This window comes from Schistocerca serialis, chromosome 3 (assembly GCF_023864345.2).
Source record: "Schistocerca serialis cubense isolate TAMUIC-IGC-003099 chromosome 3, iqSchSeri2.2, whole genome shotgun sequence".
NCBI classification, from domain to species: domain Eukaryota; kingdom Metazoa; phylum Arthropoda; class Insecta; order Orthoptera; family Acrididae; genus Schistocerca; species Schistocerca serialis.
In genome coordinates, this window is record NC_064640.1 from 681,402,976 (window position 1) to 681,430,923 (window position 27,948).

Genomic DNA, 27,948 nt, shown 5'->3' on the forward strand with positions numbered 1-27,948 from the left:
GTTGTTAATATCTACATTTGTATGTACATCTACTATCCGCAAGCCACCTTACGGTGTGTGGTGGAGGGTACTTTGTGAACTAATGGCACTTCCCCCTTTTCCTGTTCCAGTAACGTACAGTTTTGCGGGAATAACAATTGCTGATAAACCTTCATGTGGGCCCGAATCTCTCTTATTTTATCTTCATGGCTCTTTCGCGAGGCATACGTAGGAGGAAGCAACATATTGGTTGACTTTTCTAGGAACGCACGCTCTGGGAACTTTAACAGCAGACCACAACGTGATGCAGAACGCCCCTCTTACAGCGTCTTCCACTGGAACTGTCTGAGCTTCTCCGTGACGCTTTTCGCGCTTACCAGAATAGCCTGTAACGAAACGTGCTGCTCTTCCTCGGACTTCTATATTTCCTCTACCAACCCTATCTGGTACGGATCCCGTACTGACGAGCAACATTCAAGTGCTGGTCGAACGAGAGTTTTGTAGGCTACTTCCTTCGCTGGTGGACTACACTTCCTGAGGATTCTTCCATTGAATATCAGTCTTGCATCTGCCTTACTCGCGATTGATGTAAGCGGTCGTTCCACTTTAAATCACTCCGTACCCACACTCCTAGATATTTTATTGAAGTAACTGCTTCCAGTGACTGTTCCCCACTTTTGTAATCGTACAGTAAAGGATCTTTCTATGTATTCGCAATACGTGACATTTGTTTATCTTGAGGCCCAATTGCCACTCCTTGCACCAAGCGTTGATCCTCTGCAGGTCTTCCTACATTTTGCTACAACTTTCTAGAGTCGTGGCTTCACTATATACAACAGCATCACAGGCGAAAAGCCCCATGGAAATTCCGACATTATCTGCTAGGATAGTTATAGGGGGTGTTTCCCTAATAGCGTGCTTAAATTTAACAGGACATACAGGATGCTCCACTGAACAATATGAGGTAGGGAATCTGGGATCATAGAAGCCTGCTTAAGGAGATAATAGAAATTAAATCACATTACTATGTACATTTTTATTTACATTAGTTAACTGCAAATACCATCATTGACACAATGAATATACCATTTGTACTGTATCTTAAAATGTGCTGAAACTGACGGCCATCAACCTCAATGATAGCATGACAGCGCGAACAAGATTCTGACGCAACCTGGTAAACATCCGTGGTATTTTTCGAATCAAATGAAAGGGCAACTCCAATTCTGAGAGCTAATTCCATCTCAGTATCCACTGGGGTCCCATAGACGAGTGACGTGAAATATCTCCATAGGAATTAATCAAGGGGATTCAGGTCAGATGACCAAGCAGGCCGTGGAATAAGACCTCCCCTTCCAGTCCAGCAACCAGGAAATATTGTACTGGTATTGTTCCATTGTATTGTACTGTACGTCTCTGAACAGCACTGAGAAATGAATGGGTCTGTCGTTGATTCATAGCATGTTCTGTCATGGGACAATGGAAATACGATACAACAGAGCCACCTTAGGGACAAGTAAAGCAAACAAAACCTGCATCATGATTTCCTGGTAATCAGGCTCGTCCCCCTTGTTTCCTTGCAGAAAATAAAGAATGTTCATGTAAATAAACAGCACAGCAAGTGTAAATTTGTACGCATGTTAGTTGTAAATAAGCTGAAAAACAGTAATGCTACACAAAGCGGTAGGCAAGTTTACTTCCGTATCTCCTTAAGCTGGCTTCTCCGACACCAGGTTCCCTATCTCGAATTGTTCAGTGGAGTATTCTCTACGTCTGCTACTTTTTACACACTTTATGTAAACACCCTGTGTATACTGTGAAAATTAATGGTCCTACAACACTCCCCTGGAGCACGCCCGAAGTTACTTTTACGTCTGAAGACTTTTCTCCGTCGAGAATGACATGTTGTGTTCTGTTTGTTAGAAACTCTTCAATCCAGTCGCTCAGTTGGTCTGATATTTCAAAAATGGCTCTAAGCACTATGGGACTTAACATCTGAGGTCATCAGTCCCTAGATTTAGAACTACTTAAATCTAACTAACCTAAGGATATCACACACACCCATGCCCGAGGCAGGATTCGAAACTGCGGCCTCGTGGTTCCGGACTGAAGCGCCTAGAACTGCTCGGTGACCACGGCCGGCTCTGATATTTCATACGGTCGTATTTTGGTCATCAGGCGGGCGTGCGGAACTGTATCGAATGCCTTTCGGAAGTCAAGGAAGACGGTACCTACCTGGATCCCTGTATTTACTGTTATCTGTGACTAGTGGACGAACCAAGTCAGCTGATATTTAAATATGTGTTTCACAGCTTCAGCTTTGTGACTTGGCATCTGGTGTTAGAAACTTCTTATTAAAGTTTTTTTTTTCTTCAAACATTATGTGCTACGAAATGATTTAGTTTTCTTCAGTAATAGAAAAAGTATTAAAAATATAGGTAATTCAATCGCAAGAATTGAACGAACGTATGCCTGAAATCATCTAAAACGGCGTTCGAAGACTGGCAGTGAAAAACCTACTACGTCACATTATGTCATATTAATACACAGTATGAGAGAAAATCGTTTCCCGGAAGGTCTCGATAAGAGTCGGAGATATTTTTAAATTAAACTTACGTGGGAGCAACTAGGAAACAAATGCAAGGATGTTTCCATTGCGATTTCGTAGGAAATAACAGCTATACAGGTGACTGGAGATAATACTGCACCTACACTCCTGGAAATTGAAATAAGAACACCGTGAATTCATTGTCCCAGGAAGGGGAAACTTTATTGACACATTCCTGGGGTCAGATACATCACATGATCACACTGACAGAACCACAGGCACATAGAAACAGGCAACAGAGCATGCACAATGTCGGCACTAGTACAGTGTATATCCACCTTTCGCAGCAATGCAGGCTGCTATTCTCCCATGGAGACGATCGTAGAGATGCTGGATGTAGTCCTGTGGAACGGCTTGCCATGCCATTTCCACCTGGCGCCTCAGTTGGACCAGCGTTCGTGCTGGACGTGCAGACCGCGTGAGACGACGCTTCATCCAGTCCCAAACATGCTCAATGGGGGACAGATCCGGAGATCTTGCTGGCCAGGGTAGTTGACGTACACCTTCTAGAGCACGTTGGGTGGCACGGGATACATGCGGACGTGCATTGTCCTGTTGGAACAGCAAGTTCCCTTGCCGGTCTAGGAATGGTAGAACGATGGGTTCGATGACGGTTTGGATGTACCGTGCACTATTCAGTGTCCCCTCGACGATCACCAGTGGTGTACGGCCAGTGTAGGAGATCGCTCCCCACACCATGATGCCGGGTGTTGGCCCTGTGTGCCTCGGTCGTATGCAGTCCTGATTGTGGCGCTCACCTGCACGGCGCCAAACACGCATACGACCATCATTGGCACCAAGGCAGAAACGACTCTCATCGCTGAAGACGACACGTCTCCATTCGTCCCTCCATTCACACCTGTCGCGACACCACTGGAGGCGGGCTGCACGATGTTGGGGCGTGAGCGGAAGACGGCCTAACGGTGTGCGGGACCGTAGCCCAGCTTCATGGAGACGGTTGCGAATGGTCCTCGCCGATACCCCAGGAGCAACAGTGTCCCTAATTTGCTGGGAAGTGGCGGTGCGGTCCCCTACGGCACTGCGTAGGATCCTACGGTCTTGGCGTGCATCCGTGCGTCGCTGCGGTCCGGTCCCAGGTCGACGGGCACGTGCACCTTCCGCCGACCACTGGCGACAACATCGATGTACTGTGGAGACCTCACGCCCCACGTGTTGAGCAATTCGGCGGTACGTCCACCCGGCCTCCCGCATGCCCACTATACGCCCTCGCTCAAAGTCCGTCAACTGCACATACGGTTCACGTCCACGCTGTCGCGGCATGCTACCAGTGTTAAAGACTGCGATGGAGCTCCGTATGCCACGGCAAACTGGCTGACACTGACGGCGGCGGTGCACAAATGCTGCGCAGCTAGCGCCATTCGACGGCCAACACCGCGGTTCCTGGTGTGTCCGCTGTGCCGTGCGTGTGATCATTGCTTGTACAGCCCTCTCGCAGTGTCCGGAGCAAGTATGGTGGGTCTGACACACCGGTGTCAATGTGTTCTTTTTTCCATTTCCAGGAGTGTATATTTAGGATACTAATCGATCCTGCAACAGTTGAAGAGCAAGCAACAGTTCCTTTTTATTGAGTCCAATGATGTTTTTATACAGTAATGAAATGAAGGCAGTTTACGGAAAATTACAACACGCTTAACAGACGCTTAGCCTACGGATAGTCTTACCATTCATTTCCTGATTTATTTCAGTAAACGGTTGCAATTTGCGTCCCCGAGAATGAGAGTGGTTAATTAAATGCCTGCTTAAAAATTTAACGACTCAGGAGCAACTTCACGCACATGCAATTAACCATAAAGATAAAGATATGAGGAGGGGGTAACCGAATGCTGTAAATTTCTCATGTTTGTGCTTAGTTTTTACTAGTGAAGGTGCGTTCCTGGAAGAAGGAGAAAAATTTATCCTGACACGTAAGTTTTGTTAAATAGTCCCTTCATTTAAATCACACAATTAGTGTTTGTAATGGAGTTACTGACACCGTACACTGTTCTATCTCGTCACCCTGTTTAAACAAAGTATGTTTGTGCATATGAAAATATAATACCTACCTTTGTGCTTACAAAGTCATGAGCACGTGTAGCATACATGGTGTTTCCGGTCCTCCACGATAAACTTTTGCAGAGTGCCATTTCAACAGAAGGGGCTGTCTTTTTGTTAATGAATATCATCATTACTCCATATTATGTGAGTAAAGTTCCAAACACTTTTAATACCTTTTTTATGTCACTTATAGCTCATTTAACAACATTCCCTAGGTTGTGACTCTTGTTCAAGATTTCCCGGCGGATGTGTTGTAAATAGTCTTCACGGGTTTGCCGCCGGATCCCTAGGTTCCTTAGATGAGTGTAATCGTCTCCCACTGTAAAATGACCCTAGTATAGTCCTATCTGTAATTAATATAAATTTATTTATTTACTAATGTCAGAAAAACGTAAACTACGATGCATTCTATGCAAAAGGGTCGAAGAAAAACACCGCTAAAAAAGGGGAGATACATGCTTGATCATAAATGCAAACACTAGCCAAGCCTTCAAGTTGCGCTGTTATATTTGACCATGAACGGCACCTGCGCAGCGCCCCCAATATGTTGAAAGTGTCATTCGTGGTCAGGGCGGTGTTCTACGTAGTCGTGAGTGCATTATGTCGGAGCTAAGTGAATTCGAACGTGGGCAAATAGTTGGTGCTCGGATGGTGAGCGAGTGCTTCGAGGCACCGTATTGAAGATTAACATCGCATACAGGGAAAGTGGAAAAACAGTTTCCGCTAAGACACAAAGCGGACTCAAACGTGTTGAGTGATCATGACGGACGGTAATTGAAAATGATTGTGACAAAAAATAAGAGTAAGGCAGGAGTAGATGTCGCTGCAGAACAAAATGTTGCACTCGCGAATACTGTCAGCATGGAACAACACGAAGGGGTCTCTATAAGCAGCGAATTGCAGGGCGAATTGGAATTCCAAAACCACTCATCAGTGATGTAAATGCCCGTAAGACGAAAACGTGACGAGACATCTAGAAAACGTAAACTATGGACCAATGAGAGAATTTAATTTGGTCAGAGGAGTCTTGTATCATGTTGCTTCCACCTTCTGGCCGCGTTTACTTCCCAAGAGTGAAAAATGACAGGGATTCAGGGATGATATCGTGATAATCCATAAGGGTCATGGTTGCTGTGCCAGGTCGAATTTATGCCAAGGATTATGTGATCATCTTGCGACCGTACGAAATTTGTGTTGCCTGCCATCCACTCATCCGTTCCACGTGAAAGGTGGTAGCCCAAGCAAAATTGAAGTTCCTGATTAGCTTCTGAAGTATCTTCCTCGGCTTAGAGACACTCATTCTTATGGTTTTCTTGTGGAAAGTCATTCCACGAGAGGGATGGCGCAGTGATTAGCACACTGGACTTGCAGTCGGGTGGACGACGGTTCAAATCCCGGTCCGGCCATTCAGATTTGTGTTTTCTGCGATTCCCCTAAATCGTTTATGGCAAATATGAAGATGCTTCTTTCGAAAACGGCATTGTAAATTTCCTTCCCCAATCTTTCCTAAAGCGAGATTGTGCTTTTTCTCTAATTACCGGGTTTGTCGATGGGACCTTAAACATTAAATACTGACCTTCGCGGCGGCAGGATCCTAACCGTTCATTTCTTTAAGGAACTCTTTATCTCCACTACATTATCTGCTCTGGCTGGTTCTTGGATGCATATGTTACTAAGTATCTGACTCCTTTCTACACTGACTTTAAATCCTGGACGTCTTTCTAGAGACTGTGCGGATCCAGCATTTTAATCGCGCTTGATACTGCTTATTAAGAAAAGATAAATGTTTGTAAAGACAGACACGGTTAATCACTATATGTGTTGTGAATCAGTTGTCAAACCACCTAGATTTTGAAAATGGTTTACGTAAGCCATAATCGCACTAACATCAGAAATGATTCTTATTGAACGCTTCTGATTAGGAAATATATTATCTCATTAAGCCGAATTTCCTCGCAAATGTCCCGTAACTTATTAGTGTGCGGAAATGTACATATGAAGCTGTGTTCTTCATATTTAACTCGCTTCTTGCGATACTGTGTAAGTATATACTGCAAAAAATATTGGACTAAAGTACTTCATTAAGTACACAGTGCGGATTTTTCCATTTTCGGTTGTGATCTGTTTGGTTTCTCTTACAATCGAAGTGTATCTAATTCTTCTATTCCATCGCCTGATTCGAGCGAAAATCTTTTTGTCTTGAATCATCTGTTAACATTTTCGAATTTTTCTTCACTTGCCCTTCAATAAAGGAACTTGTACTGATTTTGTGTTATTTAACGAGCGAGGTGACGCAGTGGTTAAGGTTCTAGACTTTTCAGGGTTACTTTAGTGTAAGACAACGACAAGATTATTTATTACGTGATATGGACAATATTCTAGAAACATATATAAAAAATTAACGCCTTCCTTAGTACCACCTTCCAGACTTACATGTCACATCACATTGTCGCTATGCTGTGTCTATTCTATACTGCTTTTACATAGTGGTACCTCAGCTTTAATGTTTTGCTGGTTCTGTCATAAGTGGAATATTGTTGCACAAGACCGCACTCTCTCAGTGTACTATAGCTCACAACCTTTGATCAGTAAGTTGCACATCGTGCACGATCACAAAAATTGGCAGATGCTAATTTTTACTATTTATCTTACGCTGTATATTAAATACACACTCATTTGGTGTATTCCCATTCTTAGATATATTAAATTTTGTACTTAATTTCATACACTGATGCTTATCTCTGCAAAACCGTTACATACTAAACATGCTTCCTGTCATTTCGTGTGTAACTTCGTAAATTTTGTTTTATCTTACCGTTGGAATACCAGTATACCGATTTTAACTAAATTACACATTTGTTGTAATATATTATTTTATTGAACAACTAGATATTCAATTATTTTAATTACACTACTGACCATTACAATTTCTACACCACGAAGATGACGTGCCAGAGACGCGAAATTTAACGGACAGGAAGAAGATGCTTTGATATGCAAATGATCAGTTTTTCAAAGCATTCACACAAGGTTGGCGTCGATGGCGACACCTACAACGTGCTGCATGAGGAAAGTTTCCAACCGATTTCTCATACACAAACAGCAGTTGACAGGCGTTGCCTAGTGAGACGTTGTTGTGATGCCTCGTGTAAGGAGGAGAAATGCGTACCATCACGTTTCTGACTTTGATAAAGGTCGGATTGTAGCCTATCGCGATTGCGGTATATCGTATCGCGACATTGTTGCTCGCGTTGGTCGAGATCCAATGACTGTTGGCAGAATATGGAATCGGTGGGTTCAGGGAGGGTAATACGGAACGCCGTGCTGGATCCCAACGGCCTCGTATCACTAGCAGTCGAGATGACAGGCATCTTATCCGCATGGCTGTAACGGATCGTACAGCCACGTCTCGATCCCTGAGTCAACAGATGGGGATGTTTGCAAGACAACAACCATCTGCACGAACAGTTCGACGAATTTGCAGCAGCATGGACTATCAGCTCGGAGACCATGGCTGCAGTTACCCTTGACGCTGCATCACAGACAGGAGCACCTGCGATGATGTACTCAACGACGTACCTGGGTGCATGAATGGCAAAACGTCATTTTTTCGGATGAATCCAGGTTCTGTTTATTGGAAGCGTGTATTCGTCATCACCATACTGGCGTATCACCCGGTGTGATGGTGTGGGGTGTCATTGGTTACACGTCTCGGTCATTTCTTGTTCGCACTGACGCCGCTTTGAACAGTAGACGTTACATTTCAGATGTATTACGACCCGTGGCTCTACCCTTCATTGCCGGCCGGCGTGACCGAGCGGTTCTAGGCGCTACAGTCTGGAACCGCGCGACCGCTACGGTCGCAGGTTTGAATCCTGCCTCGGGTATGGATGTGTGTGACGTCCTTAGGTTAGTTAGGTTTAAGTAGTTCTAAGGTCTAGGGGACTGATGACCTCAGAAGTTAAGTCCCGTAGTGCTCAGAGGCATTTCTACCCTTCATTCGATCCCTGCGAAACCCTACATTTCAGCAGGATAATGCACGACGGCATGTTGCAGGTCCCGTACGAGCCTTTCTGGATACAGAAAATGTTCGACTGCTGCCCTGCCGAGCACATTCTCCAGATCTCTCACCAATTGAAAACGTCTAGTCAATGGTGACCGAGTAACTGGCTCGTCACAATACGCCAGTCACTACTCCTGATGGACTGTGGTATCGTGTTGAAGCTGCATGGGCAGCTGTACCTGTACACACCATCCAAGCTCTATTTGACTCAATGCCCAGGCGTATCAAGGCCGTTATTACGGCCATAGGTGGTTGTTCTGGGTATTGATTTCTCAGAATCTACGCACTCAAATTGCGTGAAAATATAATCACATGTCAGTTCTCGTATAATATATTTGTCTAATGAGTACCCGTTTATCATCTGCATTTCTTCTTGGTGTAGCAATTTTAATGGCCAGTAATGTACAGTTTTATACAGTGACGCAATCTTGCAGTGTTAATTTTCGTCAATCTCCTTTAACGAGATGGATATTTGTTAGATAATAAACTGAGTGATGTAAAAAATATAATAGAATGTTATCTGTCATTTAAACCAACATTGTATCAATCAGTTATATCAGTACTACTGTATTTTATAATATAAAATTTTCATTAATGCCGTACAGTATTCAGACAGCTTCTTCATCCAATACTTCAGCGTGTACAGAGGGTCAGTTTTCACTCAGATGTCATCACGTAATACAGACCAGATACTTTGAATCCATGTTTGCCAAATTCAGTTTCATTTTACCTAAGCATGTGTTATAGATATTTTGCTGAGTTATACTTCTCTTCGTTTTCTACGATGTGCATTTAATCTATTTCATAATTGCTTTTAATTGAGTTTTTACTTCTTCCGTTTGTCGAAGTCCGTTTCCTGTAATTGTACCGATGTATTTTCACTTATACCCTTTCGTATATTATTCTTGTAGAGCCTTTGAGAATGACGCAAGGCCGAAACGCGTAAAGCAGCATAAAAATAATAAATACTGTGATCAAGACTAATATCAGTTTTTGTGTGCAAAAAGGACTAGCAGCATCTCAAAAAGCATTTATGCATTTTGCTGCTGTACGTAGTAATGTTGGTAAACTTTCACAGAGCCAAGAGCATGCTGGAGAAATCTATGGGATAAGCACGTACACAGTTCTTGAGAAAGTCGAGCAGGCGTAGTTCGTTACACCCGATGTCGTCGATAACAAGTGGTGCCTTCTCACTCTACCACAACAGCTCTTCGACACTGTCAAGATACACACCACACAAAACAAATTGGCACCCTTTGAAGTTGTCGTTGCGGCCTCAGAGCACATTATTATTCGCAGATCGGCAAGCAGTTAACTCAACTTTGACCTGTCTCACGTTTAGAATCTGTGGAAGGAAACGAACTTCTTTCCTTGTACCTCACAACATGAAGGCGTGCCGCGTAATGAGTTGTTTGCGGAAGTTGATTTGAAAGAAAATTACAGCAAAGTTCCTGGAATATTCCATGAATTTTCCTTCGAACGGCAACATTATTAGCGACAGAAAATCATCGAAGGCGCATAATATTACGAGGTGGAAAACGCCCGACAGTCAAATCAAGAGTGAAATAATGGAAAACGTTCCAATGGCCAAACCTGAAATTTTTCAAGAGAATGAAGAAAAAACAATGTATCTCCGTTTGTACATAACTGATTTGTATCTAAGAAATGGAAGTATTCTTATACCACAGAATTATGCTGCTCGCCGCATGACAGCAAAAAATAATGAGACAAATTAGAAAATAAATACTTTATTAACAACGTTCTAAGAGCCATACCAGGAAACTGACTGGTTGTAAGTGCGAATAATAGAGTTTTTATAAGTTTATTCTTGCAGCAAAGAAAGCAGCAACCAGCCACTGTTAATATCGTTATTTTTTTAGACAAATAGTGTCATTACCGGTTTAGAACAAACGGATTCATCTTCAGACAGCTGCTCAAGTTTACATTACATTTTTTGATGGCTGTTCTTTTTTCAATAGCTCATATAAACAGCAACAAATGTAACATATTACGTGAAAAGCCGTCTGAGGATGTATCCCTCGGTTCGAAACCGATAACGGCGCTATTTATGTAGATAAATAGCATTATTACCAGAGCCTGGTTGCTATTTTCTTCTTTGAAAGAATCAACTTCTATTTTGTACACTTCACGGTCTCAAAAATGTTAGTTTTCGACAAATCCTTAGGAAGAAAACCATTGTTCTAAGTGCCATTAGTACTGGGGCACTACGTTCTATTTGTGGTATTAGAAATACAGAAATACCATATTACATTTTTAACTAGTAGAACAGTGGTCAACCAAAACCACTTCTCATATCTTTTAAATTTTGGAACGTCAAAGGGAGGCACAGACTGGCACAAAGACCATGCGCCATCTACTAACAAGGGAACCTCCCCATCGCACCCCCCTCAGATTTAGTTATAAGTTGGCACAGTGGATAGTCCTTGAAAAACTGAACACAGATCAATCGAGAAAACAGGAAGAAGTTGTGTGGAACTATGAAAAAAAATAAGCAAAATATTCGAACTGAGTAGTCCATGCGCAACATAGGCAACATCAATGACAATATGAGCTGAGGAGCGCCGTGGTCCCGTGGTTAGCCTGAGCAGCTGCGGAACGAGAGGTCCTCGGTTCAAGTCTTCCCTCGACTGAAAAGTTTTCTTTCTTTATTTTCGCAAACTGATGATCTGTCCGTTCGTTCATTGACGTCTCTGTTCACTGTAATAAGTTTAGTGTCTGTGTTTTGCGACCGCACCGCAAAACCGTGCGATTAGTAGACGAAAGGACGTGCCTCTCCAATGGGAACCGAAAACATTTGATCGCAAGGTCATAGGTCAACCGATTCCTCCACAGGAAAACACGTCTGATGTATTCTGTACGACACTGGTGACGGCATGTGCGTCACATGACAGGAATATGTTGTCGACCCACCTAACTTGTACACTTGGCGAATGGGTAAAAAGATTCTTCTACCTTACCCGATTTAGCTTTCTTTTGGATGTGATAATCACTCCGAAAAAAGTGATGAAAACATAAGAGTTTGTCACATAAACTGCAGCAAATGAATGCAACCGTTTCACAGTCGCACAGTTTCCCCTGTGCTCTGTCAAAACATGTTTTTAACGTTTCCAAATTTTTCCGTGTGTAGACCGTTAAATCCTCCATATGTCCAAGCAAATCTGAACATGTCCTGGAATTTTGGAGAGCGAAGTTGATTATGTGTGAGTGCCTGATCTTTGATAATTGTCTGAAAATAAAAAATTAAAATTTTCATTCGAGGGAATACTCGAACCAAGGACCCCTCATTGTGCAGCTGCTCACGCTAACCACGGGACCACGGCGCTCCTGACCTAACGTTATACTTGATGTTGCCTATCTTGCACATGGACTACTCAGTTTGTATATTTTGCTTATTTTTTTCACTGTTCCACACAACTTCTTCCTGTTTTCTCGATTGATCTGTGTTCAGTTTTTCAAGGCCTATCCACTGTGCCAACTTATAACTAAATCTGAGGGGGGTGCGATGGGGAGGTTTCCTTGTAAGGAATGTTTGAAAGATTTACTTCGTGGTTTGGCACCTGCATCAAGTCTACAGACATGCAACAGAGTGCTGAGAACATAACAGCACCGAAAACGCGTTTTGTGAAAAAAATGTCACTTAGAAAGTTTTGCATTTCCACTCTTCAAATGAACAGGGTCGTCGCTGTTCTCTTTCGGTGGTGCAGATATCGCAGTTGACGCTGCGATTTCACAGACGTTTTATTAACGGTACGGTGTCCTTCTGCCTGCACTCCCCTGCCACGGACCAGATTAAAACAAACACGCCTACTAACAGTATGTACGGATGCCTTCATCCCTTTCTTTCCACCTGCCCCCCAGTGCTTAACTGAACGTAATTACGTTATTAGAAAATTCAAGAACCAGTGTAATAGGAATGAGACACAGAAAAATCATTGCTTCTCACTTTTGTTAATTACCTTAAATTTTCGTTGAATACTGTTGACTTCAAAATGTATACAATATAGTACGCATTAGCGGTAGTAAATTACAGTATTAGAAATCTTGTTTTCTTTTGAGAAGATCAACATCAGCATTTCCAATACAGTGTTTCGCAAATCATACAGTGCATATGGTGTGTTGACTGAACTTCCTTTCAATACTTTTGCTACACAAACAGATTTCAGGTTCATGACGAGCTTTGAGATACTAGCGTCAGTCAACAATACTGTCACGAAGTGTGCTTCGGTATTTGAAATTTTGTCGATATATACTGTCAATCTAAAAATCTGCACATCATACTGAGTTAGCCCATCCTTTTTTTGTAAACGACCTCCTCTACTTTCATCGAACGAAGATGGTAAGCCGGTCGATGTGGCCCAGCGCTTCTGTCAGGCAAATAATGTGGTCTACGAATCATTGACATGGTTGTGATCCGGGCAGCTTTAACCTGTATGAGATATCTAGATGTCTTTATTTTTTTAATATGACTATCTGTTACATTTTTGTGCAGTTGAGACAACCACCTACCACAGATTTCCATTGATATACTGTCTCCATTGTTTAAGATTTAATATGTTAATTCTTAGCATGCTGTTTATTATAATACAGGTAACTCCATATTTCTGATTAAAATGTTTTTTGTGTGTTGCTCAAAAGTTCCTAATGCTATTTACAGCTGAAGCTGGTAATTGGAAACTGTCTTTCAGGCATACTAATTTGCATAAAACACAAAGAACAAAAATTGCAAATAAAATTTTGACTGCAATAAATAAGTTTTGACGAGGGAAAAAAAAGCGGTTCTAGGCGCTTCAGTCTGGAACCGCGCGACCGCTACGGTCGCAGGTTCGAATCCTGCCTCGGGCATGGATGTGTGTGATGTCCTTAGGTTAGTTACGTTTAAGTAGTTCTAAGTTCTAGGGGACTGATGACCTCAGATGTTAAGTCCCATAGTGCTCAGAGACATTTGAATCAATTTTTTGAAGATGGTAAATTTAGTTTAAAAAAAAAATGGCTCTGAGCACTATGGGACTCAACTGCTGAGGTCATTAGTCCCCTAGAACTTAGAACTAGTTAAACCTAACTAACCTAAGGACATTACAAACATCCATGCCCGAGGCAGGATTCGAACCTGCGACCGTAACGGTCTTGCGGTTCCAGACTGCAGCGCCTTTAACCGCATGGCCACTTCGGCCGGCCAAATTTAGTTTAATATTATCTTTTCCAGTAGGTACCGAGTCGTTATTATTAAAGTGCTGCAACTCACGTAGGTCTAGTGTAGGCTGTAACTATCGTATGGCAGCGAAACTTAGTAGACATGTTAATACGTCAATGCGGAACCGATTTACGCTGGGAAAATTTACTTCCAATTTTGGTTACCAGGTGCAAATCTGGCGTTGTACAGAATCTCGTCAACGTCTCTGGTGCTTATATTGAACAAATTGTGTAAACAGCGGTTAATACGCCTTTCTCACTTGTTTGACCTTTCCTGCTCACGTCTGTAATAAAATGGAACACCTAGAGCCGTCCTTTCTACACCTACTACATTTATACTCCGCATGCCACCCAACGGTGTGTGGCGGAGGGCATTTTACGTGCCACTGCATTACCTCCCTTTCCTGTTACAGTCGCTTGTAGTTCGCGGGAAGAACGACTGCCGGAAAGCCTCCATGCGCGCTCAAATCGCTCTAATTTTACATTCGTGATTCCCTCGGGAGGTATAAGTAGGGGGAATACCTCATCCAGAAACGCACCCTCTCGAAACTTGGACAGCAAGCTACACCGCGATGCAGAGCGCCTCTGTTGCAGAGTCTGCCACTTGAGTTTGCTAGACATCTCCGTAACGCTATCACACTTACCAAATAACCCTGTGACGAAACGCGCCGCTCTTCTTCGGATCTTCTCTATCTTCTCTGTCAACCCGACCTGGTACAGATCCCACACTGATGAACAATACTCAAGTATAGGTCGAACGAGTGTTTTGTAAGCCACCTCCTTTGTTGCAGAAGTAACTGCTACCAGTGTTTGTTCCGCTATCATATAATCATACAATAGAGGATCCTTCTTTCTATGTATTCGGAATACACAGAAATATATGGCTAGCATTTTCGGTGCATCAGTAGAGCATATTCAGGCCTTAACTGACGCTGAGGGGTTAACTCCAATCGCATACACGATTCCATCACTGGGCCACACCTATGAACTGGTTTCCGTAGACTGTAACAATCCCCAACCATCACCTATCAAGTTACTGAGTCAGTCTTAGTTATCAACTACCAACTGACTGAGCTAGTTGGTAGTTGATGGTTGGAGACTCAACAGCGTTGTTACCGTCTACGGAAACCAGTTCATATATGTTGACCATTGATGAAATCGTGTACACGATTGGACTTAACCTTATCAGTGTTAGTTAAGGCCTGAAGATGGTGTACTGAAGCATCGAAACTGGTAGCCATATAAGAAATAACATCAAAACGACGGCTGTAGGTGTTCCATTTTATTACATAAGTGAACGGCCGAAGTTCCTCCAACCTTCACTCAGAAGGATGGACACAAAAAGGTTCCTGCTCGCGTCCCTTTCCTAATTCATTACATATGGAAACATTTCTATACGTCTTTCTTGCATGCACTACGCCAGATTTGCACATGGTGCCCAAACTGGAACTATTTTTTCAATCGTAAATCATTAACGCATTAGAATATCTGCCAAATTTCGCTGCCATACGATAATTACGGTCCACACCGGATGTCTGTGAGTATCTACGGTTTAATTATAACCACCCGGTATATTACAGTACGTATTTACAGGGTGTTCCTACACTCCTTTTACACACTTCTTTGATGTGTATTACTACATTTGCAACCAATTACCTAATTATGATGATACTATCCAATGCAAAGATACCCATGTATCGCATTCCCCACAAGGCGTCTCTTCTGCCACCGATGATCCACAGCTCATTCCATTACTACAACAGCTGTTACCATGGGCGTGTTTACCACGTTACCAGAGTAACATAAATTACTCTTCATCTCTCAGTCAGTGCAAACTGGAAAGTTAACACACTATCTTATTACATTTATCCATGTGGTAAGGAAACCGTACGTTTTCAGACATGCGTTTCTATTAAAATCATTAGACACGTAGCGTCCAGTACTCGTTCGTAGAAGTCAGTAAGGTGAATGCAAAACGCCCTGTGTACGTCATGAGCTGTTTTTATTTACAATAAACACAAGATGAACTTTTTTTAATACGACCTTCAAATCAAACGACATTACATCACACTTTCCGTGCTCTTTGCAGTAGTCTCCGTATTTCAGACACAGATCGGCGGATAGAGTTCTCTATTAAAGATCCGTCAATCCGCTGTGCATTCAGCTAGATCACTGGTAATCAACCTGTTCCTTATCGCCCGCTACTGGACGTTCCAGCTCTCACAGTGGGTTTTAAAAAATTATCATTAGGTTTTCATGTAATAGGTGACCCATATGAATTTAGCTTAACGTATCTAACAGCTGATACCTCTTATGAAACATTCCTTCCTCATCATTTGGTGAATTTCTTACAGCTGCTGCTGTCTCTTGTACACACATCAAAAAAAGTTTTGCATCACCCCGGTTCCCAGAACTCATGAAGATAGACGTTGACTGTGGATATTGTATCACAGACACAGTCGCTCTGACTGTTCAGCGATGTTGTTCGGACATGGGGGATATAGGCAACACGTTCTCTTCACTGAAGAGTGCCGCATATGCCTTCAACCAGACAATCGTCGGAGACGTGTTTGGAGGCAACCTGGTCAGGCTGAATGCCTTAGACACACTGGTCAGCGACTGCACCAAGGTGGAGGTTCCCTGATGTTTTGTGGTGGCATCATGTGGGGCCGACGTACGCCGCTGGTGGTCATGGAAGGCGCCGTAACGGTTATACGACACGTGAATGCCATCCTCCGACCGATAGTGCAACCAAATCGGCAGCATATTGGCGAGGCATTAGTCTTCATGGACGACAATTCGCGCCTCCATCGTGAACATCTTATGAATGACTTCCTTCAGGATAACGACATCGCTCGACTAGAGTTGCTAGCATGTTCTCCAGACAGGAACCCTATAGAACATTCCTGGGATAGATTGAAATGGGCTGTTTATGGACGACATGACCCACCAACCACTCTGAGGGCTCTACGCTGAATCGCCGTCGAGGAGTGGGACAATCTGGAACAACAGTGCGTTGATGAACTTGTGGATAGTACGCCACGACGAATACAGTCATGCATCAATGCAAGAGGGCGTGCTACTGGATATTAGAGGTACTGGTGTATACAGCAATCTGGACCACCACCTCTGAAGGTCTCGCTGTATAGTGGTACAACATGCATGTGTGGTTTTCATGAGCAATAAAACGGAGGAAATGATGTTTATGTTGATCTCTATTCCAATTTTCTGTACAGGTTCCGGAACTCTCGGAACTGAGATGATGGAAAACTTTTTTTGGTGCATGTATCTCAGTAGGCAGTCTTGCCGGTCTTGCCAATCCCTCGTTTGTAGTCCTCGGGTGTCCAAGGCTTGTTGAAATTCGGTACTTGTATTCCACCTAGGCAGTATCTTCTTTTCTTTTGTGAGGGTGTCTACTACATTGTTCTCTTGACCTATCTGTCGAAATGCATCCTATTAACGTATTAAAACCACTTGAGCCGATTTGTTTCAATTATTTCTATAACGTGATACCAATTACAATTTCCATTCCCTCTATCATTTCTTGATTTATTATCCAGTCTCTTATTGTTACTGCACGACATGGTCTACAAATAACCTTCCTCATTGCTTTTATTTTCTTTTTGTTCTTGTTTGTAATTTCGCATATTTCTGCCCCACATGAACTTATACTTTCAACTATTGATTACAATATGCGTCCTTTGGTACTGTTAATTATATACGCACCACACAGCACATTAATATTTACTTTATCTCTGCCACATATGGTCCAACTCTGTTCGCAATTTTTGCTTCGCTGTCTGCGTAACTCGTGTGTATTTGAATAATTTGTTGCTTTTTATATTTCTTGGCTTATTCGAAAGCCATCTACGACTTATTCTGTCTTGCTTGCCTTCATTTTAATTTATTTCACCTAGTAGAGGTAAAAGAGTTCATATCTCAGAATAAAAATAATTCTTACTGAAAAATGCGGTAGTATGATAGTGAAAGATTATGCGGCATGAGCTAACGTCAGATGACACAAATATACGTTCTGTAACTACTAATTCAACAGAATTTCTTACTTTCTGGAAACTTCTGTTTACTTTGTTTCCCTTGGTATTATCACTTCTTTTTTATTTCAAAATTTACAAATGTCTGCCATGTTTTGACTGCCAAATTTTCAAGTGATTGTTAAAGTAGTTGAGTACTTGATACTAATACCTTTTCTAAGAAAGAATATTTCAATCATATTTCCTATAAGTACGCCCCCGGTAGCTGCTTGGTAGCCGGCACGGTATCTCAGCGTGTTCGGTCTGAGGGTTAGCTGCCCTCTGTAATAAAAAAACTGAGTTAATCGATCAACAACGAACTTAAACGGATGTTTTACGACGTCCGCCCCGAGCAGATGCAACGAACGAAAGCACGAAAGCGAACAAAAGGAGATTAAAAAAAAAACTGGTCAGCACGACAGACTGTCAATCCTAAGGGCCCGGGTTCGATTCCCGGCGGGTCGGAGGTTTTCTCCGCTCAGGGACCGGGTGTTGTGTTGTCCTAATCATCATCATTTCATCCCCATCGACGTGCAAGTCGCCGAAGTGGCGTCAAACCGAAAGACTTGCACCAGGCGAGAGGTCTACCCGACGGTTATTATTATTATTATTACTATAAGTAGAGGCAGCTATGCAACGTGATAAGTTGCATTCTGCTGAAAAATGTGAAATTTCCTCAAGAAAGTGAAGCGAAGTTTGTATTACATAGCGTTTCTGAAAAGAATCGTGTTTGTAGTTACTGCATTTGTAGTTCTACATATATTAAAAAACTTCATGAAGGAATGGAACATTAACGTTAAGGAGGGTTTGGTGGCTAGAATGACAAAATATTCACCGCCCCTAAACGTATGTCCCAACTTCCGTAGATAACATTTGTCGGAATGAACCACTTTTTTATTTTAATATACTGTCGTTTAGTGTCGATTCAAGTACATTCTAAACCTGTGCATTCATAACGGCACAGACAAAAACTGAAATGGAAACATGAATTAATAAAAAAATTCTTAAACTTGAAGAGTGGCAGCGGCTAGCAGCTAGAAAACGCACATCGCGTATTTTGGCTGTATGTGTAAGGGATAGTACAGAACAGTTCTTCTCCACAAACATTAATACCCGGTTATTTTTTAGAAAAGTGTAGAGCATAAACGCCATGCCGAACAAACTGAAGGTTAAACCATTATTCGACATTGTCTCCTCAAAGCACGTTTAGTTAAAACATTCGGATCTCTTTCAGAGCTTTCAGTTTGATTGTAAGGAAGTGGGTATGAAAATTAAAATTTCTGATTTCTAGTAGCTACCGAGGTCATCAGAGATGAATCACTTGCTCAGTTAGAGCAATTTGTAAAGAGATTCTACTGTACTCTTGTACTGGGAACGCTATCGGTATCCACCTGAAGTGAAACCATTGCAGCCACTCATGTGGACAACCGGAACCCCGCTCCTCCATAAGGCTTCACTCAACAGTAGAACTGTAATGTGGCGTAAGTGTTTGAGACACTGGAGTTCGATGGCCTCAAGACAGGTAAATCAGCTAATCGGACTAATCAGCTCATGTGCTTACAGTACTGGCAGTTCTGAAAGCGATTACCTTGCATGCCGGTTACATAAGCTGTTGTCAAGAAGAGATACAGACTCAGTGGGATCATTCTGTAGTTCTTGTCAATCTTAAAATGCGCCTGCAGAGTCTGTGAAATGCATGACTGATTCGAAGAAGGAAAGACATTTCTGACAAACTACCTGTAAAGCATATATGTCGAGTTAAGTCTAAGGAATATGCGTACCCGTAACAATGTCCTTTCTGATACGGCCAGCTATTACGCAGGGCACAGTTATGTTGATGATTACGAAACTTGGAAACGCCCGCTAATATAATGAACACGTGTACCAGTATTTTCTACTGAAAACTGAAACGTATTTATCCTAGAGTTACTCATGTTTTCGGAGTTATTAACCCTTATTTTGCTGTTTCCAATCCCAAAGTACGACAGAACATCTGACATGTAAAAACTCTCTCATCTCAGGAGGACCTGAGGAAATTAAGACATATTGGGTAACACGAATCTTTTGGTGGGAACTTGATGAGCCATCCCAGAGAAAACTGCATGTCTTATCTTCCATAGCATTATTTCTGCGCTCACCTAAAACTCCTTCAAGTAATGTGTGGTGCATAACAAATTTGTTATCCTAGCGCATATCAAGCGACAAGGCTCGAGACACACAACTGCGCTGGAAGCTGTGAAATGTTTATGCTAAAAGATAAGTTGTATATTATGGGAGCATGTTTTCTGTAAAGGTCTCGCACTTTTACTTTTAGATAAGACAGTAACTACACATGGCGTTCCAACTCCTACTGTTATTTTTAGGCTATCAGACTTCTAATCTTCTGAAGAGAATATTATTCGTTTATATGCACGGAAAGGTAGGTATATTTTTTTCTGTTTCAAGTTATCAGCAGATCACACTATATTTTTATAAAGGGATAACACGTTTCATCGTTATAGAAGCATGAGGGTGCGTTACTGATAGATTAATCAGTCTGTTTGCAGAAAGGAGCAAGAGTTTTCACTTTGGTTCGAACTAAATGGTTCAAATGGCTCTGAGAACTATGGGACTTAACATCTGAGGTCATCAGTCCCCTAGAACTTAGAACTACTTAAACCTAACTAACTTAAGGACATCACACACATCCATGCCTGAGGCAGGATTCGAACCTGCGACCGTAACGGTCGCGCGGTTCCAGACTGTAGCACCTAGAACCGCTCGGCCTGCCCGGCCTGCGGTTCGAACTACTCATTACGCTTTTTAAGTGAACAAACATCTTAAACTCAAGTTTTGAGCTATATCGTCTTTTCCTATGTTCAAATATTAGCATACAAAGGAAGCCTTTAGTAACAACTTCTGTACCATTTTCAGGTCAAATACATTAATTTTCGTATAAGTTAGCAGCACATTTTGTCTGCTCTGTCCAACGCAACAAAATTGGCTTCATAATAGTATTAATGTCAGTAATATTAGTATTAGTAATTGTATTTCCAAGTTGTCAGATAATATTAACGTTTTAAGGGAGGTGCCGACGTCAGCCGCAATTGGGGATTGAAGTTATTGAACGGCGAAAGTAGAAAATTTGCGCCGCACTGGGACGCGAACCCAGATTTCCCGCTTACGGCGACAGGCCTTAACTGTTCGTCTCTCCGGGCACGCTTTCCGGCTTACCCAAATCCTCAGCTTATCGCACACTTCTACGTAGTATCAATGCCCATTTTATCTCATTAGCGGGTTCGAGTCCCTGCCCAGCAGAAACTTTCAACTTTCGCCATTGTATAATTTCATTGCCTAATTATTCGTACGGCTGACGTCGATACCTCCTTCGAAATACTGATACTGATATAGTTATCAAGAAAACATTGGTGTCTGCTCTGTCGAACATGTCCAACAGAACAGGCACGACAGATACGTAAATAATATTAAGTCTATTGGTAATTTTTCCATTAACCATCGTACAAAAAGCTTCAGAAAAAGCTACAGTAACTTAGAAATCCTTTTCTTCGGTATTAGATGCCCCCAGCAGTGAACCCGCGATCTGTGTGCTGTATTTAAATTCGGGTGCAAAACTTTGTCCGAGGCTAGTAGACGAGCACTTTTCTACATAATATACTTTTAATTTGGCACAATACTCTGTGGGTGAAATTGGCCAATGAAGCGATCCTAGGTTTCGTCCATAAATAACCCTTAGCGCTATAATTTTGTAATTTCTCTTAGTACAAACATACCTAACACTTCCAATTTCTTCTTGGATAAGAAGAGTGACCTTCGTTTAGCGATATTTTGGCCGTAGGACTGTTGAACTATTTCCACAATAGTGGAAATACTTACCGGCGGAACGGTTCTCTGGAAGCTTCTGAAGAGATTCCTGCGGAGGCAGTAATTCCGTCTATGTTCTCAGTCATGCAGACAGTTATTCTACAGGCTGAGAGCACTATTGTTCTGCGGCTATCAACAAAATGGGGTCAGTCTTTGCGAAGCTCGCACCAGTGCGTGTCATCACCTAACCAACCCCGCTTCATTTCATGTTATATTCCAAGGTTTCTCACCTGAACGTTAAATAATTATTTATTTAGTTTTTCTTATACAAATCAGTCGTGGGAGTTGATTTCGAGGAAAATTAGGCAACTATTCTAATGAGATTGTTTAAAATTTTCTTATCACGCAGATGGACTCTCACACACATTTTTCAGAGCATAAACTGGATGCAAGTGTAGTTGCACGAAACGATCTCTGTAACAGAATCTTTACTGTTTGATGAATGTTTAACGGTATTTTGAGTCGGTAACATAGTTCATGTATTTTAACGCCTTAGATATTAAGAGAAAATTTTCGTCATGGTACGTATGGCAACGAGATGCGTCGAGTAATGTTAACATGTTCGAGAAGCATACTAGTGTTCAATTTTCGTATAGTTTCTTTAACTTTCAGTATTGCTGAATTTTAATATGATTCAAGAACATGTATCAGAAATTGCTTTTAAAAGAAAACGTAAAACAATAGCATTTACCAAGAAGGTGATACAAAATTCAAAGTCGTACTTTTTTTTCATCTTTTGACCAATTTATGCCACAACTGGGGAATAAAATGATGAATATCCGCAGTTACCCAAGATTAGTCTCAGATACCAATATGAAATCATTTTTAATAGTTCCGCTGCAGATTAAAGTGTTGATTTCATTTTATTGCAGGAGCAGGTGAAAACCATACATTTTTACTCTTACGAAAATAAGTGAATGAGTATGCTTTGTAAAATCAAGCCTCCTTCTTACGAGGGTTAGAACTTTAATAGTGGCAACTATTTATTTACAGCTCTGACAAAATCGATACGCGTTTCAATGTTTTACTGGCCTTCAGAGTAGTCACCAGCGTAGTGTATAACCCGTTGCCAGCGATGTGGAAGTCGTAAGATACTCTTAGCAGTGCCAGTTGTGTTGACAGTTCGAGCGGCATGGTCTATTGCCTGACGAATTTGTAGCAGTTCTGAAGAGAATGCCGTGAAGTGTTTCCTTCAGTTTAGAAAAGGAGTTGAACTCGCTAGGGCTTAAGTCAGGGGAGTACAGTAGGTGGTATAGCACTTAGCAGCCCCATCAGTCAAACAAATCAGTAACATCTTGCACTGTACGTGCTTGAGCATTGTCCTGCAAAATGATGGTCAGGTCATGCAGAAACTGTCATCACTTCTGTCTCTAAGCTGGTCGTAGGTTGTGTTCCAAAAATGAACAGCATATAGACAGAGGTGATGACACTTTCTGCAGGACCCGACAATCATTTTACAGGACGATGCTCAAGCACGTACAGTGCAAGCTGTTATTGATTTGTTTGACTGATGGGGCTGCTAAGTGCTATACCACCTACTTCTCTCTCCTGACTTAAGCCCTAGTGAGTTCAACTCGTTTTCTAAATTGAAGGAAATACTTCACGACATTCGCTTCAGAACTGCTACAAATTCGTCGGGCAATAGACCACGCCGCTCGAATTGTCTACACAACTGGAATTGCTAAGAGTATCCTACGACTTCTACATCACTGGAAACGGGTTTTACACAAGTCTGGTGACTACTTTGGAAGTCAGTAAAACTTTGAAACACGTATCTATTTTGTACGAGCTGTAAATAATTAGTTGCCACTATTAAAGTTCCAACCCCCGTATATTACTGAGTTTATTTTCAGTTTCTTAGATCATGAGCGTAATTTCAAATAAAGTGACGTAGTTGTTAAACCTTGCTATAAAGGTACTCGTATCATGTTTCATTTCAGTGTTTTCAGGCTGACACACACTTTAATTTTAAAAATGAGTTTGAGGCTGGTAGTACGGGTGATGTTCAAAAATCATCAACCAATAAATAAAAAACAGTCTTGCAGATCAGTAAGACAGAAGCAGCAGCTGCCAGTACGTCTGTCCTGCAGCGAGAGAACACACTGTACTAACTGCTTTGGCTGAGTCTGAGTACAGACATTGCGCCTGTTTTAAATTTATTCGCACTTGTTTGCTTCGAGGCACGCCGTATATGGTGGAGTGACCAGAGAACGAGATACTTAACAGCGTTGCTGCGTGCTGTAATTAGCGTGTTAACAGCCAAAGAAGCGCCAAGGCTGCCGTATACTTGCGTACGGATCAGCCATTGTACGTGGTTGAGCGTAATACGCAATATTAAGGGTCTGAACGTTCGTTCATTCCAGGATTTAAAAGCAGTTGTTTTACTAAATGTCATCTTGTGATAAATTAACCGATAAATAGAGTGACTTACACTCTGATTATGTCTGCAGTTCATTCAGCATTAAGTTTTTAAATTAATGGTGCGAAATTACGTTTTCGACAAGATAGGAACTCCGCATTGTTGGAGCCTGCTCGCAAGTGGCGCCAAGGATATCAGTTGCTACACAGGCTCTTTGTGTTGGCGGAGTGCCGTGGTTGTACTTTTCTGTGACTTAGTTTTTGAGTATTTGAGGGGTGCGCAGCGTTGGCAGCGCCGGCTATAGGCAGCGGGCAGCGGGCAGCTGGCGTACTCACCGCGGGTGTGGCGGAGCTGCGAGGACTGCGCCTCTCGCCGCGGCGGCGTCCCTTTTATGCCAGCGCCGGGGCGCGCCTGCGCCGCTACACCGACGCCGCCCCCACACTGACACACCGACACAGACACGTCCCTCTCCACGTGTCGCTGCTGCCTCGCGAACAAACACTTGTTGACAGGAAAATTTAGTTATTTCCCGGAACGAGCTGAAAGGGATCCGCACCTCTTGGTCTTTTTTTTCATTTGTTTGGACTTTAGGCCACATCAGTTCGGATTTGCACCCGTAAAATCGATAGATGACGCAGTTAACACAATGAAGTGACGAAAGTCATGGAACAGCGATATTCACGTATAGGGATGGAGTTAGTAGCGCGTCCACGAGGTAAAGGGCATTGCATTGGGGAGCTGTCATCTGTACACAGGTGATTCACGTGAAAAGATTTCCTACGTGATTATGGCCGCACGACGGAAATTAACAAACTTTGAACGCAGAATGGTAGCTGGAGCCCGCCGCATGGGACAGTCCATTTCGGAAATCGTTGGGGAATGCAGTATTTCGAAATCCACAGTGTCAGGAACGTGTGATCAAAAGTATCCGGACATCCCCAAAACATACGTTTTTCATATTAGGTGCATTGTGCTGCCACCTACTGCCAGGTACTCCATATCAGCGACGTCAGTAGTCATTAGACATCGTGAGAGAGCAGAATGGAGCACCCCGCGAATCTCCCGGATTTCGAACGCGACCAGGTGATTGGCTGTCTCTTGTGTCATACGTCTGCCGGCCGCGGTGGTCTTGCGGTTCTAGGCGCTCCAGTCCGGAGCCGCGTTGCTGCTACGGTCGCAGGTTCGAATCCTGCCTCGGGCATGGATGTGTGTGATGTCCTTAGGTTAGTTAGGTTTAACTAGTTCTAAGTTCTAGGGGACTGATGACCACAGCAGTTGAGTCCCATAGTGCTCAGAGCCATTTGAACCATTTTTGAGCCATACGTCTGCACGCGAGATTTCCACACTCCTAAACATCCCTAGGTCCATGTTTCCGATGTCACAGTGAAGTGGAAATGTGAAGGGACACGTATAGCACAAAAGCGTACAGGCCGACCTCGTCTGTTGACTGACAGAGACCGTCGACAGTTGAAGAGGGTCGTAATGTGTAATAGGCAGACATTTACCCAGACCATCACACAGGAATTCCAAACTGCATCAGGAGCCACTGCAAGTACTATGACAGTTAGGCGGAAGGTGAGAAAACTAGGATTTCGTAAGCCACACATTACACCAGTAAATGCCAAACGACAACTCGCTTGGTGTAAGGAGCGTAAACATTGGACGATAGAACAGTGGAAAAACGTTGTGTGGAGTGACGAATCACGGTACACAATGTGGCGATCCGATGGAATAGTGTGGGTATTGTGAATGCACACTGAACGTCATCTGCCAGCGTGAATACCGAGAACAGTAAAATGCGGAGGCGGTGGTGTTATGGTGTGGTCGTGTTTTTCATGGAGGGGCCTTGCATCCCTTCTTGTTTTGCGTGGCACTATCACAGCACAGGCCTACATTGATGTTTTATGCACCTTCTTGTTTCCCACTGTTGAAGAGCTATTCGGGGATGGCGATTGCGTGTTTTAACACGATCGAGCACCCGTTCATAATGCACGGGCTGTGGCGGAGTGATTAGACGACAATAACATCCCTGTAATGGATTGGTCTGAACAGAGTCCTGACCTGAATCCCATAGAACACCTTTGGGATATTTGGGACGCCGATTTCGTGCCAGGCCTCGCCGACCGATATCGATACCTCTCCTCAGTGCAGGTCTGCGTGAAGAATGGGCTGCTATTCCCCAGGAAACCTTCCAGCACATGACTGAACGTATGCCTGCGAGAGTGGAAGCTGTCATCGAAGGTCAGGGTGGGCCAACACCATATTGGATTCCAGCATTACCGATGGAGGGTGCCACGAACTTGTAAGTCATTTTCAGCCATATGTCCCGATCCTTTTGATCACATAGTGTATGAGACAGGTTAAATATCCTGAAGCTTCAAGAAGTATATATATAATTCCAATTCCAAAGAAGTCAGGCGGTGACAGGTGTGAATATTACTGACTGTCAGTTGAATAAGTTACGGTTGCAAAATACTGACACGAATTATTTATAAAAGAAAGGTAAAACAGGTACACCTGTGAATGTACCTGCAGAACTATATAATATATGACATATAGTTCAGAAGATATGATGTCATAAACATTGAGCTTCGTTAAAACCATAACTGCAGGGCGAAATTCGCTAGAGCTACAGGTGAGAGACAGCTACAAATACGTGTGACATACGTTACGTGTATGTGACATGTGCAGACACGGGCGAAGTTGCGGGTAAAACGCTCCTCCTGAATCTCTAGATCGATTTCAATCAAACTTGGTACACATATTATCTACTATCCGGAATAAAATACTGTGGTGATAAGACCCGCCAACCTTTTATTGGGGTAAGGATGACAACGTGGAGAGAGAAGATGGCGTATGAGATGGACTGAGATAGACGGGAGGAAGACACTGACAATCATATGGGAGAGAAAGAGATGGATGTAGAGGGGGAAGGAGGAGACTGACAGAGGAAGTGGACTAATGAAAGATTGCAATAAATACGTACCTGGCCAACGCCGGACACTCAGCCAGTATATATATAAAGAACACTGAGAATTTCAGATTGTCCACACTGCGATCTCCATTAGGAACATCAAAGACGTCCTCAACGTAAAAACCAGGAGAGTATTCTTCGAGGCAGATCACCGCTTACTCCAAGTTAAATTTCAAGCCAACGAAAAACGGACAAAAGTAACCCAGATTTTCCGTACTGACCCAGAATACTTAGAACACAACAAGTAGAAAATCATTGAAAAAATCCGTAGGGTGGATACCAAAAAACTAGTGTGAACTCGCCGTGAGACTGAAGCATTAAAATCGGGCCAGCCCCGAGACAGAGGAAACATTGGGGTGGAACGTCACATTCGATCAAGCTGTTGAATATAGTATTAGAACATGGAATAATCTGAATAGAAATAAAACAACAGAAAAGTGGCAGTCATTTGTAGAGGTACGGAAAAACGTGTCTGGAATTGTTTGACGAGGAAAACGCAAGTACGACAATAAAACACTGAACGGAAAAGAACCGGACTTTACCAAGAACATTATCCGCAATTTTTACAAGACCTTCAGGGAAAATTTAGCTGGTTACCAACCTCTTGTCCTGTGCTTCAGAGACCCTGGAAACTAATATAAAAAATAACTGCGAAACTGTAACCAAATATATCAGTAGACTCCTCAGTTGCGAGGCGCGATCTGAGTAACTCCGATCTGCAAACTCCGAATTTTTCTGTTGGCACTACACATGCTGGCAGATGACATTCGCCGCATTCGCAATATCCACACCCTGCCATCGGATCAC

At 42.7% G+C, this 27,948-nt stretch overlaps 1 protein-coding gene across 1 annotated transcript in view; it reads right to left on the reverse strand.

The window, feature by feature from the left end:
* The window catches only part of LOC126470563 (uncharacterized), a 341,531-nt gene extending 317,014 nt beyond the window's left edge, over nucleotides 1-24,517 (reverse strand). Inside the window, exon 1 of the mRNA XM_050098501.1 lies at nucleotides 24,503-24,517. The gene's annotated coding sequence lies outside the window, so the exon portion shown is untranslated. The remainder of the gene's footprint in view (nucleotides 1-24,502) is intronic.
* Nucleotides 24,518-27,948: the final 3,431 nt, after the last annotated feature.